The following is a 16,227-nucleotide window of genomic DNA, read 5'->3' on the forward strand; positions in this document are numbered from 1 at the left end:
GAATAAATATTTGATGAAGCAATGGGAAATAGTCTATATAAAAAGTCCTTATGTCTAGAAAACTCAGAAAATAAAGTTTTACATACAAAAATATTATTAGCAAACAATATAATTTTCCATATTAATTTAGCGTAATTTGAGTTCCAGTAAAAAAAAAAAAAAATCACGTAAATATTCGGTTTCGTTGATTAAAAGCCAAATTGTGTTAAATGACATTTTTTTCAAAAATTATGGATTCACAATTAGCTATTGCAATTAAGTAATGGTTTTATGTCCAATTTGATGTTTTCCCATATTTTTGTAACTCAAAATTGTACTGAATCTATCGATGTTTTAAAAAAGTGAAAGTGTGCAATCTACCTGTTTTATGATTAAACTAAATATATGTTAAATGATTTTGATATAATATTATAACTTGGATTCAAAGGTAGTTGCTATATCGAATGTATATAGGCTTAAGCAGTCCCTAACCTCTCTATTATAAAAGTATATTAGTATCGAAATCTTAGTCTGTTTACCTAAACAGACATTCATGCCATAAATAATAATATCGAAAGCTATTTTGTATGGCATAAGGCAGTGGAAGAACGAGGATCTACTGAAATAGCAAAGTGTAATATACACTATATCATGGAATTTAATGATTTCAGAGCCCTGGATATAATACTTTATTCCGATACGTGTGGCAAAAAAAATATCAGCATAATATGTACAAGAGTTTCTGCAAAAAACTAAATTTCAAACACCGCGGAGTTTGCATAATGCGGTGTTTGGAATGGTTTTGACTCCTTTTATTGAGCAATATATTTCCCTTATATCACATCTTATATATAATGATCATAAATTATTAAAAAAACATAAATTGAGGTGAACAAGAATTTTTGAAATTGTTGATGAGTGCGTTCATACTTTCCAAATATTAAAATATAATAGAAGTGTGGAAGGAGTTTCCTGTAAGTATTTGATTTGATATCCTGAATAAAAACTTTTGTTTATTTTCTTTAATAAAACTTGTGATTAAAAAGTTTCTAAATAAATATTGGTTAAGTTCTGATTATTTAAATTTTATAATATTGAATTAGCCAGATTAAAAATCAACTAAATCCCCGATTAAGAGGTAAATTTTACAATTATTTTATGTCTGTCTTTTCTGTCGGTTATTGTTTTTAAAATGTTTTTATTTTCCTAACCATACTGAAAAAGTAAAAACTAGTAAAAGGTGCACATTGTAAAAAATAGTTTCTTCCATTTTATCGTCTTTATTACAAAAAAAGTACCCGTACAACGAAGATTTTTCTTGTTGCCAAAAATTGAAACAACAAGGACCCTTTATAGTTATAAAAGCTATAGTTTCATTTCTCCAATGTGCAAAGAATATCAATAGAGTTGAGCAAAAGTATTTTGAAAGTGGTCTAAAAAAAGAAGCATTATAGTGATATTTATTCAGATATATGGAACAGTCTCTTTTTTAATCAAGAAACTATCTTAAAAATAACTAGCTTTAAAACAATAAACAAAGAACTCACGTCAAAAAAATTACTTTAAAGTAAGCTCTCTAAAAAACTCATTAAATTATAGAAATATTAATAATATGTCAAAATCACTTTGACCATCATTCCAACATCTATTTAGATTTACAACTTTAAACTAGTCAGGTGAAAATACTGATTAGATATTTAGAGTTAATAATATCTCAACTTTTTCAAAAATAGAATTTAGATTTATACCAATGATATCACTATATCTCCAAAATAAGTAAATATTTGATATTAATTAAATTTTGAGTTCTAAGATAGTGGAGGGGGGATGTCGGGTTTCACCTTAAAATTTAATATTTTTGTGTTACTAAGCTACTATTTGCAAAAAAAAAAATACAAATACACATTGTCATTATTTTTAAAAATTTATTTGAAGAAAAATATAATTTTCATCAAATATTTGTTTAACTATTTTATATATGTTTTTACTTTTTGTTCAATTTATGTTTCATAAGTTTGATCTTTTATCACATCATAAGATGTGGCACGTCAATACAAAAATAAGCTAGAATGATTTGTATCAAAATTGAGAGTGCATTTTATTTGTATTTTTTGACTAACTATCTCTAATTTCTAGCTACATATTATTCTTATTAACGTTGTTGCTTCCACATAAAGTACCGCCCAACAATTTGGTACAAAGTAATTAAACACTTATATATTTAATTAAACGCAACAATACCGTGTCTTTATTTCTTGTAATACAAGAATAAAGGGACTCTACTTTTTATTATAAGACAATAACAAAAATACATATTAATGAGAAAATACAAATAGATATATGTGGGGAAACTCAGAAGAGAATAACATAATAATAATTAAAATCCCCCTATGAATTGCTTAATTATAATATGTATATCAATTACTAATTCATCAAATCAATATTCATTCGGAAGGCATAACCAATACAACCTAGCAAACATTTTGTATAAATGTTGGACCATAAGAAACTTGGATAGGAACGCTTCTAAAAAAACTATCGTTACCCTCATTAACACTTGTTACGGCTGTTGCACAAAATCCACTTTTTCAGGAGAAATCGCACGAACTATTTCGACGAAGACAAATGATATCAAACAAAGAATCTTGGACTATTTATTATTTTACTTTATTTTTCAGAATATTATAGCAGACTCACTTATTAATGTACGAACAAAAACTGAACAAAAGGAACAGGAAATAAACTATAGATAAAAAGATGGAGTGTCAAAGAAAGGGGGTCAGATGAAGTAAATAGCTGACCAGCAGCAACACTCCTGACCTTGAGAAATAAATTTCTCAAAATAGTTACAATTAATAATGATCATAATGTATAATCAATATATGAAGAAAGACGGAAATACAAAAATAAATAAACATCCATCTAATTAAATTGAAATAAATAATAATTAATCGCAAAAAATTTTCAAATAAATGTATACGTTGCATTGGTCTAGAAATTGCTTTTCCATAAGTAGTTCTTAATTTCAAGGTACGGACATTTCCATCACGACCTATCATTTTCTCAGCGACTCGAACCATGGACCAGTCCTTACAAAGTATTTTCTCTTCTGAAATGAGCAAAACGTCGTTAACGTCAACTTTATCCATACGATTTTTCCATTTTCCACGAATCTGTAGTCTTTTCAAATATTCATTGGACCATCTTTTCCAGAAATGATCACGATGACGTTTCAAATATTTGTAGCGAACCTTTAAATCTAAGTCCTTTTTTTTAAATTAGGAAGCCCTCCAAGTGGTCCATTGAGACACAGATGAAAAGGCGTTATGGGTTTCAAATCTTGAGGATCTGACCTTAAAAAGGTAAGTGGACGTTGATTGATGGATTATTCTATATCTATTAATACAATATATGTATATTTCATCGAATGTTAAGAGAGCACTTCCCAATATAATTTTGAGAGGTTTCTTTACAGACGAAACAAGTATCTCGTCAAAACTTCCTCGAAAAGGACTTCTAGGGGTAATAAAATCCCACTTAATATAAAAACTTGAACAAAAATTACGAAATTCCGTGGAAGATAAAATTTTTGATGCTGTAACAAACAAGGTTAGATTATCAGATATGATAGTTTTTGTTGCACCTCTACGATTTATTATCCGATTAATGAATTGCTCTATTTTGTGCACAAGTAAACAAAAAAATGTACGACTTGACAGTGAGCTATCATTTTAGTTGAAAAAATCCAGCAAAATCTATGGCTACATTTGTAAATGCAGGGGCTATTAGAATTCTTTCCTCGGGCATGGTCGACATGAATTGAAAAAGAGGCTGAGTTTTGTTATGGCGACAGAGTAGACACAAATTAATCACTAGATAAATTCTTCTTCTTCCAACTATTATACAAAATCTTCATCTAAGATTTGTAAAAGTAGTTTTGATGGCCGAATGAGAAGTACTTTGATAATAAAACAAAATTAATTTTTTCATCAACGACGATTTTCCAAGTAAAATAATTTGGTGTATATATTTCTCAGAGATGGAAGCATGGTGAAGACGGCCACCAACAACGAGTAGTTGTAATGAAGGATCTCAAGTAGTATCTAATAATGATCGATTATTGGATTTTGAAATTAAACTATTATTAGATAAATCTTCATATTCTGTTGGAAAGCCTTCGCATTGAACTATACGCAAAATCTTGACCTCAGCATTTTTTCATTCTTCGGAAAAGAGAATGTTTGAATGATAAAATTTACGAGTTACCCATCTACGATACAAAGCAACAAAGCGAATCAACTTCCAATAATATTCAAAACAATTGAGGATGGCATTCCCTATTTTGGAAATAGCTACAACGGATTTCTTGTTTAACTCTACATTGATTTGACATATATCAGGTATATGTTGCTTTGGTCAAAGCTTCAAAGAACGTAAAACCCACAAAGGTCCATTCCGATAAAATGTATTCAACTCTAATGAATTCAATATACATCCACGACTAAGGACATCTGCTGGATTCTGTTCACTAGGCACATAATTCCAACATAAGCTCCCGAACAAATGTTGAATTTTTTGTACACGATTCCCAACGAATATTTTCTAAGTAGTGCTTCGTTTTCGAATTCAAGAAATGGCGACTTGATAGTCAATCCATTAAAAAAATGAGCTAATATGTAAATGTGTACTCTTAAAAGAGTCAAGAACATAACGAACGAGTCTTGCTTCCAGTAATCCTGCCAATAATTCCAATCGAGTCAAAGTTTTCCTTGCCTTTGGCGCTACACGAGCCTTACTGATGAGAAATTTAGTTTCAGCGAAACTGTTATTCGCAAAGCAAACAAAAACTATGCTCCTGCATTTAATCTCACAAAAGGCATGTAGCTCTCCGGGCAATGCCGGGTACTACCTCTAGTAAAATAATAAATTTGAATAAATTTGGTCCTTGTCTTGATTGTCAAGATTGTTTTTATGTTTACACACCATATACATATATATAGCATTCATTAAGGGAGTTTGTGAAATAGTTCAAAGGAATCTTCTTCGACCAAAGAGAAGGAAGAAAGCAAATTGGGAAGAGGAGATATGAAAAAAATATATATATATTAAAGAGAGTAACTTCCTTCTTGTCTCAATCCTTAAATAGATCTCCGAAAGTTGAGGTATACATAATATTATATAAGTCGAACGGCCTACCAAGTGAAACAACACCGTAAAAGAATGATTACAGTTAGAAGTATCACAGTTTTTTCAAATCTACATTTTTAATTAATGAGTCAACAAATTTTGTGATCCTACTGGACATTATACAAAGAAAAACATTAATTCATAATAATGCAAGATAGACTTTTTCAATAAGTGTTTTTCTTGTGTATTCTACAAATAAACTAAAGAATTTAAAAGAACATACTCGCTGTATGGTACGTATTAGAGAAATTATTTATGTAACTTCAAGAAAAATTCTTAAATTTATGTGTCCCGTCGACATTAAAATAAGCTAAAATTATTTTTTCTCAAAATTGAGTCTTTACTAGATTTGTATTCTTTTAGTATTTGTTATCTTTATTTTTTTTGCACAAATTATTCTCATTAACCCTTTGGGTGAGTTGCAAATTGTATATGAATTAGACAGAACTGATTGTTACAATACAAAAATTATAAATTGATAGATTTTATTTTTAAAGGGCACATCGGGGACAATATAAGTTTTTACATTAAATTAAAGGTTTAAACAATAGCCCAAATTATTGTGCTTCATAAATTATCCCACAAATTTGAATATAAAGTATACATTTGACTCAAATTTTGGGTTGTAGGTATATATAAAGTAATAAAGAAATTGTGATTTTCTATTTTACTTGATATTTCTTCAAGATTGTTTTTATAATGACACATTCTATAAATTTATTTGTTATTTTGCGAATCTATAACACTGATCACCAAATTTTATTTTTTGAGAGATCCTTTACATTCCATATTTAGTTCTAGGAGTTCTTGACGCAATGATCACAGATCCGTAATAAGTATTTTTCTATGTAATTTGTTTTTCCACAATTTTTTATTTGATTTTTGTGTATTTTATGATAAATAAATACATTCTAATAACTTCTGAAATAGATCTTTTAGAAACAAATACTTTTTAAACTAAAAACATATTTATTTTGCTGTAAAACAATAGAAAAACTAAAGTTTTATTTTTTTATAAACTAAACCATTTAAATATGGTTGTTTTTTACGTTTAAATGCATTTTCTCATAATTGTATGATTGCATATAATGTAAGTACATAATATTTGAATTTAAAATAAAATTTTGTAAATAATAAATTAATTTTTATACGAATTATTAATTTTATTTCATTCTCAAAAGTTGGCTCAAAACTATAAAAGTTTAAAAATACTCACCAAATTCAAATTGAAAGCTAGATTTGATACGAAAAAGCTAATTACATATTCGTGATTAGCTATCACTAATTACTGCTAGAATTGAATAAAGATCTCAAAAGATATTTTTGTTGACATGTATTAGATTTCTAAATTAGTTTTTTTTTAAAGTATTATAATTATATTTATTTAATTAAACTTAGCTTATGCACTTGTTATTCTTATAAATATTAAATTAGTTCCCATGCTTCTTCGAAAAAAACAATTTTGTATCAACAGTTCTTTTAATACCTGAAAAGTAAGTTTTAATGAATAATTTTTCTATTTATAAAGTTTTAATTAATAATATTATTATTCACTCCAACATTCATGTTTATAAATTACTCTATAATTAATTTTACTAGTGTTGGGTTTTGGTCTAAACATCTTAGACCGGTCTGAGACCGTAATAATTTTTATTGGACCGAACTAATTTGGTCCTTAAATGAAGGTCGGTCTCAAATAAAAACCATGCATTGATCGGTTTTACAAAATATTCGGTCTTTTTCATGTTATTGAAAATTCGGTCTATACCCATTCTATAGATGAATTTTTTATGACATCATACAGATATTAAAATTGTAAATATCGTTAAAATATTGTCATATCAAGTTAAATGTGTTGCATAAATCATATAGTGTAGTAGGGTGAGGTTCAAGAAAAAAAAATGGGGGGGGGGTTCAAGTAATGAAATAATTAGCCATTCAATACTCTTAGATAAATCAATTTATTTCAATGAAATTTTGCAAAATTACATATATACTTTCAAAATAGCTATTTGCATCAATCACAGCTTCAACAAAGTGTCGGAAACTGTTAAAGACAAGTTTATCCCGAAGAAACTACATTGTAAGGAAAGTTCGACCCAAGATAAATGAATTTTCCGTACACGGTCGAAAACTATGACAGAAATTGAGAATTTTATAGCCTGATATGAGTTCTACTCCCTCTTGATGTTTGCCTTGGGCGATTTGAGGTTGGGTAGGGAGTTGCATTGACCTTATTGTTTACGAAGTCCTCAAAAAAAAAAAAAAATTAGAGTGGATACGGCATTCTTTTTCATCCAAGACTACAACTTATTAGCTAGTTCTATTCTTTTCAGCCTCTGAGCTTCTGTTATAAGAATTTTTTTAATGTAAGACTGATAGCTAATGTTATTCAAAGATATTCGAATTGTGTTCTACGGTATATTCATCTAAGGGTTGTCTGATTGAAATTTTGGGATTGACACTGATTCTGGTTAACACATTTTCCGTAAAAGCCTCAATCGCTACAATACATGTTCTGCCATATCCGTACTTTCACTTGGTATCCTTGGCAGATCTTTTGTTGGCTGCAATACATTCCACGGTTCAAATTCTAATTTCTAATTTTCAAGAAGTGTTCCAACATTAATCGTCCTTCTTCTTGAGGTGTCATTTTTGAATCAATTTTCTTCAAACATAAACAAAAAGAAACTATGAAACAATACTTTATTTCATTTTTTAACACAATCTCAATTCACTTAAAATAGAATAACGTCCCTATATTAATAGTAGTTATTGCTCTAATTACACATCTGTTATTCGATTGTTTATATCAGGTGATTTTTATAATTTTTTTAGTTTTTCCTTATGTTTAATCTTCTTCTTTGTAGGAAATAATTTTTAGCTAGGGCAAATATATTTAATCTTATCGTAATTACATAAAAACACTTCTTGCTATCGGCTATTTTTGGTCGTATGTATGAACGTGAAAATATTTAATGAGCATATTAAATATGCAATGTTTATTTGGTCCCATAAAAAGTATTATATGACCGTTAATCACAATTATACATTTAAAGGCTCGTTTAATATTAATTATTTCTCTAATTACAAACATGCTATTAGCTTTTTTGTATCGGGTGATAATTAATTAAAAAAAAAATCGTATATTTAATTATTTTCTATGTTGAAAATAATTTTGAGTTAGGCAAAATAAAAAAAGTTTTTACTGTTTATTTCCAAAATTTAGCATTTTGAAAATATAATTATTTTACAAGAAAAACACAATATTTCTATGGTGTTTTTTTTTTTTTCAATTCCTAGAAATTGATTTTTGCTCTCTATTTTTTTAATAGTAGAGCAGGAAAAAAAATGTCTAATCTTTGTGTTTGTTAAAAACAAACTAGCTTTCTAAAATGGCAGATAGTGTTAATAATAACTAGAGTTGTATCAAATATGAGCTTAGACAAGCATAATAATTTTTGTATTTGTAACTTTAACCTTCTTATTTTCCACACCTGTGATCATTATTATTTATTCTTGAAGAGAGAACATTCAAATATTAAGTGTAAATAAATTGTGTTTTCTCATTAATCATTGATAGTAACACTTATAATTTGTTTGAGAGTTATAAATTTAAGTCCATGTTTGACTCAAAGTAATATTGAACAATGGAGTAACTTTTGCTATATCCTTCCTTGATACGGAGTGGAACATGTGCTTATTCATCTCTTCATATAGATGCTCGGAGCTAATCCAATAAAACGTCATCACAGAATGTATTCACCTCCAATATTTTCTTCTAAATTTCTGGATTACTATGTTAACTTTATGCTTTTTTAACATACAGGCAGGTCATATTTTAGACAACTCTAATCAAAATCGGTTTTTTTTTTTTTTTTTTTTTTGGGGGGGAAATATACGAATGCTAAAATTTTAGGTGAGTCAAAGGCTTTCAAGGCTTTAGTAAACTTTTTCTCTTATTTATATAAAATGAATGAATCAAGTATTACTTTGGATATATTTTTTTCAATGAACAAAACTAATGTTCACTCCTCGCTATTTATAAAAACATCAACTCTTGCATCCTTCAATCTAATAAGATGTTCCGTGGATTCATTATCTCATAATGATATTTAATTTGAGTATTCAGAGAGTTGATACAATTTGAATGAATTGCAAAAAAAAAAAAAAAAATCGTAATTATAGTGAAAAAATCTTTAGACAGTCAAATTAATTCAACTTAAGAGCCAACTAGAGAGTAAAAATTATGTATGTACATATGTTTGTAGTAATATGACTACATTGTTATTTCTTAGACAAAACATATGTATATAAATATGATATACTTTCATTCAAACGAACAATGTCGCGTGATTTTTACATGTACCATCGAGTATGTATACTGAGTGCAATGCACATAGTGCTCCCCTATGTATATCATATAAATATTTTTGGTGTCCTTATTTTCCCGATTCCAATTCGAGAAAAAAGACCTAACTCTTGGATTCTGATTGATTGTCCCATCACTACCACTTATATTCAAGACCTTTTGTCTTCTAAGGTCTGGAGGTTTCTTATTAAAAGTGTGTTATCAAGTACAAAGAGACCAACACCTTAAAGGAATAAACATACCAGAAATATTAATGTATTCATTCAATTTTCCACTCCTTTTAATATAATGCAATAACAATAGGTAAAAAAGAAATATTAGCACCATTTTTGTGGTTGCAATTAAAAGATGATTTTATTTTCCAAAGCTGTTATCATTATTATTCAAGAAAAAACATAAAAGTATAAAGTAATCACTAGTGTGTGAAAGATGAAGAGTAAGGCTGAGGATTTGTTTTGGAGTTATAAGTGTAATTTCTGTTGGACTTGGAGCTAAATTCAGGATCAACATTGTTGTAATTCCTGTCTATACCATTGCTATGTAGATATATCTCATATTTCTACTTGCAGCTGATCTAATGCAATGTTATAACAGCTAATTTTCTCCCCTCCCAAACATGATTCCAATTGTCAGGGTGACCACGTTAATTTTCAGTTTCCTTTTTAACATAGCGGTAGTTCATATTATTTGAATCTATAATAATTACTCTCTACATGTTAACAGCATACGTATTTAATAAAGATTTTTTTTTAAATGACATTGGTTCAAATTAAGGGCAATTCAGGTCCGGTGCTTCACACTAGAGAGTTTTTGAGTCTTCAAAAAAATGGGATGTCAGTTGGAAAATTTTGAATAATCAACGTAGTGACTATGAATAAATTGAAATGGCTTTACCTTAAATAACTTTTCTCATCAAAAGGACATTTTAGAAATATTATTACTTTCTTAAGGACCAACAACCCGCTTGGCCTTTCGGACAAGGTCATAAAAAATAATGATAAAATATTTCTTATTAAAAAACAACCAAATAATTCATTAAGAAAATTATTTTGGGAGAAAATGAAAGGGCCCATATTTTTAAAAGTAGTTTAATATTAAAGTCGGAAAAAATTAAGTGTTCGTCAGAAAATTTGAAAAAAATATTCAACCAATGACAAAATTTATCCTCGCTTTTAATGCAATTAAATTTTGGTTTACGGTCTAAAATCGTAGTCTAAATCTAAATATATGTCCAAAATAGTCTAAAAAAATCACTTAAGACCGAACCAACAAGAAATTCAGTCTTGAACCGAATCTCAAGACAAATATTTACAATATTTATTTATTCAGTTAAATGATCATACATAAAAATTATTCTCATCATTATTTGAAAACAGTATCTTCACAGACAAAATACTTGTTTTCTTATTTAAATTAATTTACCATGTTTTTCATGGATAATGATGAGATTGGAAAATCAATTCGTTCATATTATTTTACAAAGAAATTAATTTATAATTTTTGTAACTTTTTATATTATATAAGTATACAATGTCAATAATTTTTTGATTGCATGTGACAGATGTGATAATAAAAATAGACTATTGCAAAATATTCTTTTAAAAAATGTTTGACCTTATATAATCTAAATATGCAGCTTCTCAACACAAAAGCCATATAAAATGATTTTTATCAAAAAGTAGTATGGCTCTTCTACAAATTATCACCTAAAAATTATTATTGTTAAAAATTTGCCTGTGTCGCAAATTGCAGTAAGATGTACCAAAATGGATCGTTACAATAAAATAATGATAAATAATAGATTTATTTGAAAGTAGCAACATGGGGATCAATCAATATAAATCTCTTTAATTAAATTTAACATTATTGAGCCTCTCTACTAATCCCACAAATTCTATAATTATATCCAATAATTCTAAGAAAAATTGGGCTGTATGTTTATATGAAGTTAAAAAAATTCTCCATTTCTCGATTTTTAAAAAGATTTTTTTTATGTTGACCAACCACATATGTTCCGTTCTCAGGTTGTTATTAGGTATATGTCTTTCTAATTTTTTCAACAGTTGTTTTTGACTCTATTTTGATCGATCAGCTCTACAGAAAATAGATTTTACTATGAAAAAAAGAAAAATCCAACTGTAATGTTGTTTATCTATTGATAAAAATCGGGTGTATTTTTTACCTCGCCCGTTTTTTTGGAGTTGGTAAACTGAGGAGTGAAATTTCCTTCCTATTCTGTTTTCATTTTATTTCATTCCTGATTAGTAAAATTCCTTTACTATTACATTCAATTATATGTAAAACCGGATTGAACATATGTGTGGGCTCATCAAAGATGGAAACTAACCTTGAGGATTTGTTGCAGAGTATTTTTTTACTCCTTGACGTAAGTCCTTGTTGGACTCAGAGTAAAATTGAAGATCTACATCGGAGTCATTCTTGTTTATTTCCTTCTCCCCCCTATTCACAGCTCCTTGTAGATGATCTAATGAAACAGAATGACAGCTGAGCTCCTCTAAAACATTCTTCAAATTGTCAGGGTTACCATATCGATTTTCCGTTTATTTTTTTTGATTTTTTTACATTACAAATGCTAAAATTTTGCATCACTATGTAAATCAACAGGAAAGTTTCTCGAAAATATTTTCAAGTAATTTTAAACAAAAGTAGATGGTATTTAAAGACAAAATTTGTTATATATGAAATTTAAATTGAACAATTAGCTGTTGTATCATTCAATATGATCACCCTCGGCATTGATAACCAAATGTAAAGGGGGCATAAAGGCTGAGCAGGATTTTGTTACATATTTTCTTTGTTGAAGTGAGGTATTTTCCTCTTCACAGAGAGATGTAGCGATCTCAAGGAGCTATGGGATGTTCGTTTAACTTCATTCTCAGCCCTGATCACAACTACAAATCACATGGGTCAAAATCAGTACTGTTGAAAGGCCCCTCTTCAGCTTTGATAACGACATGGAACAGGCTGTCGAGATAATGCATTACAGTTTTATTATGCTATGTTCAGTTTATATAGTTATTGTTATTTTATATGACGGCATTATTACAATATATTTTTTCCAAAAAATTAATCTTGCCCGTGAAACCCCTTTATCTTCAATATATCGAAAAAAAGTTGAAAAAAAAATTATACAATCTTTATTATATTATACAATTGTAATCTAAATTTTATCATTGTAGCATTTTTAATTTTCGAACAAAATAGACTGTTATAACCGTTCCTGTTGCAACTCTCCATGATGTTTCCTAATAAGTTTGAGTGGCTACTTGATCTTGATTCCATATTTTGAAGAATTGGGTGCAAAAACAACTCAAAAGGTTATTAACAAGTTTTAACATAATTATTACATTTGTTTCGTGAATTTTTACTCGTACATACTAGATTTTTTTCACAGCATCCTGGGTTTTTTTTTTTTTTTTGGGATTTCTAGGGATTTTACGTCTACTGAAAATTCTCAGGAAATATTTATTTTCTCAAGGGATATCTTGAAGAATTGTAAATCAAGAACTAATATAAGAGTTTTCTTTTATCAAATTGAGACATTGTTTGAAATAAATAAAAATATGATTTAAGGAGTATTTCTTCCTACGTATATAAAGTAGTGTGACACTATGAACTTTTTTAATCTCAAGTGGAAGTTCCGAGGGAAAATATACATTATTAGCTTTAGGCTTAACACTATAACGATATATCATTAACTACACCTGTAATCCATTTGACATATGTTTTATGATCATTCTTTGTTTTAATATAAAATAAAAAAGAATGTAGTAATTCAAAAACTTCACTTTAAAAAGAAAATTATACCAACGGGTAAATAAATATGCGACATGCCAACTTAAAAGCAGACTAGAATAAAAAAGAAGAAATTGAGGAAAAATAATTTTTCATTTTCTAGAATTTTACTTCATAAGAAAGAATCATATGATTTATACAGACCCTTATGCCTCCTGATATCAGCAAAATATATAATTTTTACATTATAATGAAGTCATGGGCAAGGCTTTAAGTTTTTACATGTAGCTCTTCATTTAAAATTCAAGGCCTTAGACATCGCTGTTTTTAAATCAAAGCCAATCTTTTTTCACAAAAAAAAAAAAAAAAAATACATTCGACCCTACTATGTCGACACATCACAAATTTTTTATTGTAAGCTTCTGGTTTAAAAATTATAGATCGGTCTGAGACCGTTATAATTTTTGCTCGACCTAAATAATTCGGCCCTATAAAAAAGTTTGGTCAGATTGGTCTCATGATAGCATCATGAGTGTTTCCAGATTTTAAACAACAGCAGAATGACGTCATATAAATGTTTCGTATATGCAACTTATATATTTAAGATTGTACAAAAATTGATCCATATAGTGATGCTGAAAAAATCGGTTCAAGACTTGAAAACGATGAAATTTCCGCCCAGAGTCTGATACTCTGGTATCAACCGAAATAATGGTCAAATCGGTGTAGGAAAATGAAGCTAAGACCAAACTGAAAGAAAATCGGTCTCTGATTGTGTCTCAAAAATATTTATTTTTAATATTATACTAGTTACGGCCAAAGGAGAGAGGGTAATGTGTAAATATTACTAATTGTCCCTGAACTTTATATCTACAAATTTACCGTTCCTTAAAAGATTTCATTTTTGAATAATTTTTGATCCTGTTGTTCAAAAGAATTGCCACCCGTTTAAATATTTAGCACCACTGCCAGTACATTAGAGTGTTAGCTATTTTTAAAATTGACGAAATTCAAGATTATCATAGATCATGAGATGTATTTAGGTGTTGGTAATGACCTTCTAATTTTATTTTTTCTGTGCCATCAAAAACCGTTACCTTCCATCGGGTAAAAGTTCCAGCGTTCCGGAAGTTATTAGCCAAGCCAGAGCCTATAACTCAACCCGCTGTCAAATTAAAAAAAGAAAAAAATCTTATTATAACTAAGGAATAAGAAAAGAAGACCTTATTTTATAACTTTTTTGAACTTGTTAGTAATTTTTTGACTTTATTATTTAGTCGGTTTTGTAAGTAAAAACTCATGAAGTAACTATTGACGGCATACAAATATAAATAAATAATAATGGATTTTCTATTTATTCAGCTATTTAAATTATTAAATTTTTTCAAGAACAAGATACAAATGGTGATAAATGTACGTAGTTTTTAAACCTTTGAATAATAAATAAATAAATTCATGAAATCAGACTTTTGAAAGGTTTTAATCAATTTTTTAACGTTCTAGTTATTTATTGTTTTTGTTGGCAACCTGAAGAGAACCTGAAAGCTGTTATTTTTGGTTTGTCATTCTTGAGGTGATAAAATTTGATTATAAAGTTTAACCTTTAGTATGGTCCCTTGAATTATGTACAGTAGTGGAACTAACTAAGATTATAATTGAGGATCGAAATTTGAGTTATTCCGTCCCATGACCTTGCTCGATATGGATTGGGATTTGTATTTATTTACTTTGTCTAACAGCTGCTTGCAGACAATTTAATATAACGTCATGAGAGTTGAGCTACTCTCCATCAAATATTATTTAAATTTTCAGGGTTACCATTTTTTTTTGTTTTTTTACGTAACGAAACTGCTTATGATTTACAACGTTACCCAAAGTTAATAAATATCATGCGTAGTATTAAAATCTCGATGAATAGAATACGTTCAAAGATTTATTTATCTACCAAAAAGGGATTTGAATTCATTTTGAGGGGAAATTGTAATATGTACATTTTACGTGAATATATGAATATTTCAATTGATTTTTTTTAGCAAGGTGTGAATTTAATACTCTTTTAATGATGGAAAAAGTATGAAGATACATCAAAAGCAATGAAAAATAGGCTTTCAATAATGACATTTCAAGTGTATTACTGATTTTTTTTTCTATTAAAATTTACTACAAAACCATATCAAAAAAGTGTAAAAATATATTAAGAGACATTCAAGAACCACATGGTTTTTTTTTTTTTTTTTTGAGGCTTAAAATCACAAGGAACTGAATAATACGGCATCGTAATGAAATTCAATCCACGTATGACGTTATTTGAAAAAATAGAAAAATAATGAATCTTTTACTTTTTGAAAAACGTTATTACGTTATATGATTCATATAAAAAGTATAAAATATTTTGTATAGCTAAAAAGTTTAAGAAAGGGCCTTCCATTTTATTTGCAATTTTTTTCTTAGGTAACAAAAAAGAACGGAATTCTAGGCGGAGAAAAGTGAATATTTAATATTTAGAAAAGAACTCCATTAGTCCACACGGGAAGAGAGAGGGCATAAAGTTGCTGTATTAAAATAACCATTTGGTTTATGAATGTAATATGATATATAAAAAATGGGAATTACAAATGCTCAAGAATAAAAATGGAATAAACACCGTTCCCAATCCGTACATAGCAAGGAAAATGATAAGCATGAATTACTCCGATTTTGATCCTCGATTATACTCTGAGTCTACTGTGGGCTTACACTTATAAATTCAAAACAAATATTCACTATTACTCTCCGTCATTAATATATACAGCCACACTAGTAATTACTATATCTTCATACGTTATTTTTTTTTTTAAGAATGAAAGGATGATGATAACAGTTTCAGAAAATACAAATTGCCAATTTAAAAAAAATATCTTACACAATGAACTAATATTTTATAATATACATTA

General features: G+C 28.3%; 1 protein-coding gene across 1 annotated transcript in view; it reads left to right on the plus strand.

Moving 5' to 3' along the window:
- Window positions 1-5,104: 5,104 nt before the first annotated feature.
- Window positions 5,105-16,227, plus strand: part of LOC121121480 (FMRFamide receptor-like) — an 84,544-nt gene continuing 73,421 nt past the window's right edge. The window contains exon 1 of the mRNA XM_071889905.1: window positions 5,105-5,399. The gene's annotated coding sequence lies outside the window, so the exon portion shown is untranslated. The remainder of the gene's footprint in view (window positions 5,400-16,227) is intronic.

Source organism: Lepeophtheirus salmonis, chromosome 7 (genome assembly GCF_016086655.4).
Source record: "Lepeophtheirus salmonis chromosome 7, UVic_Lsal_1.4, whole genome shotgun sequence".
NCBI classification, from domain to species: Eukaryota; Metazoa; Arthropoda; class Copepoda; order Siphonostomatoida; family Caligidae; genus Lepeophtheirus; species Lepeophtheirus salmonis.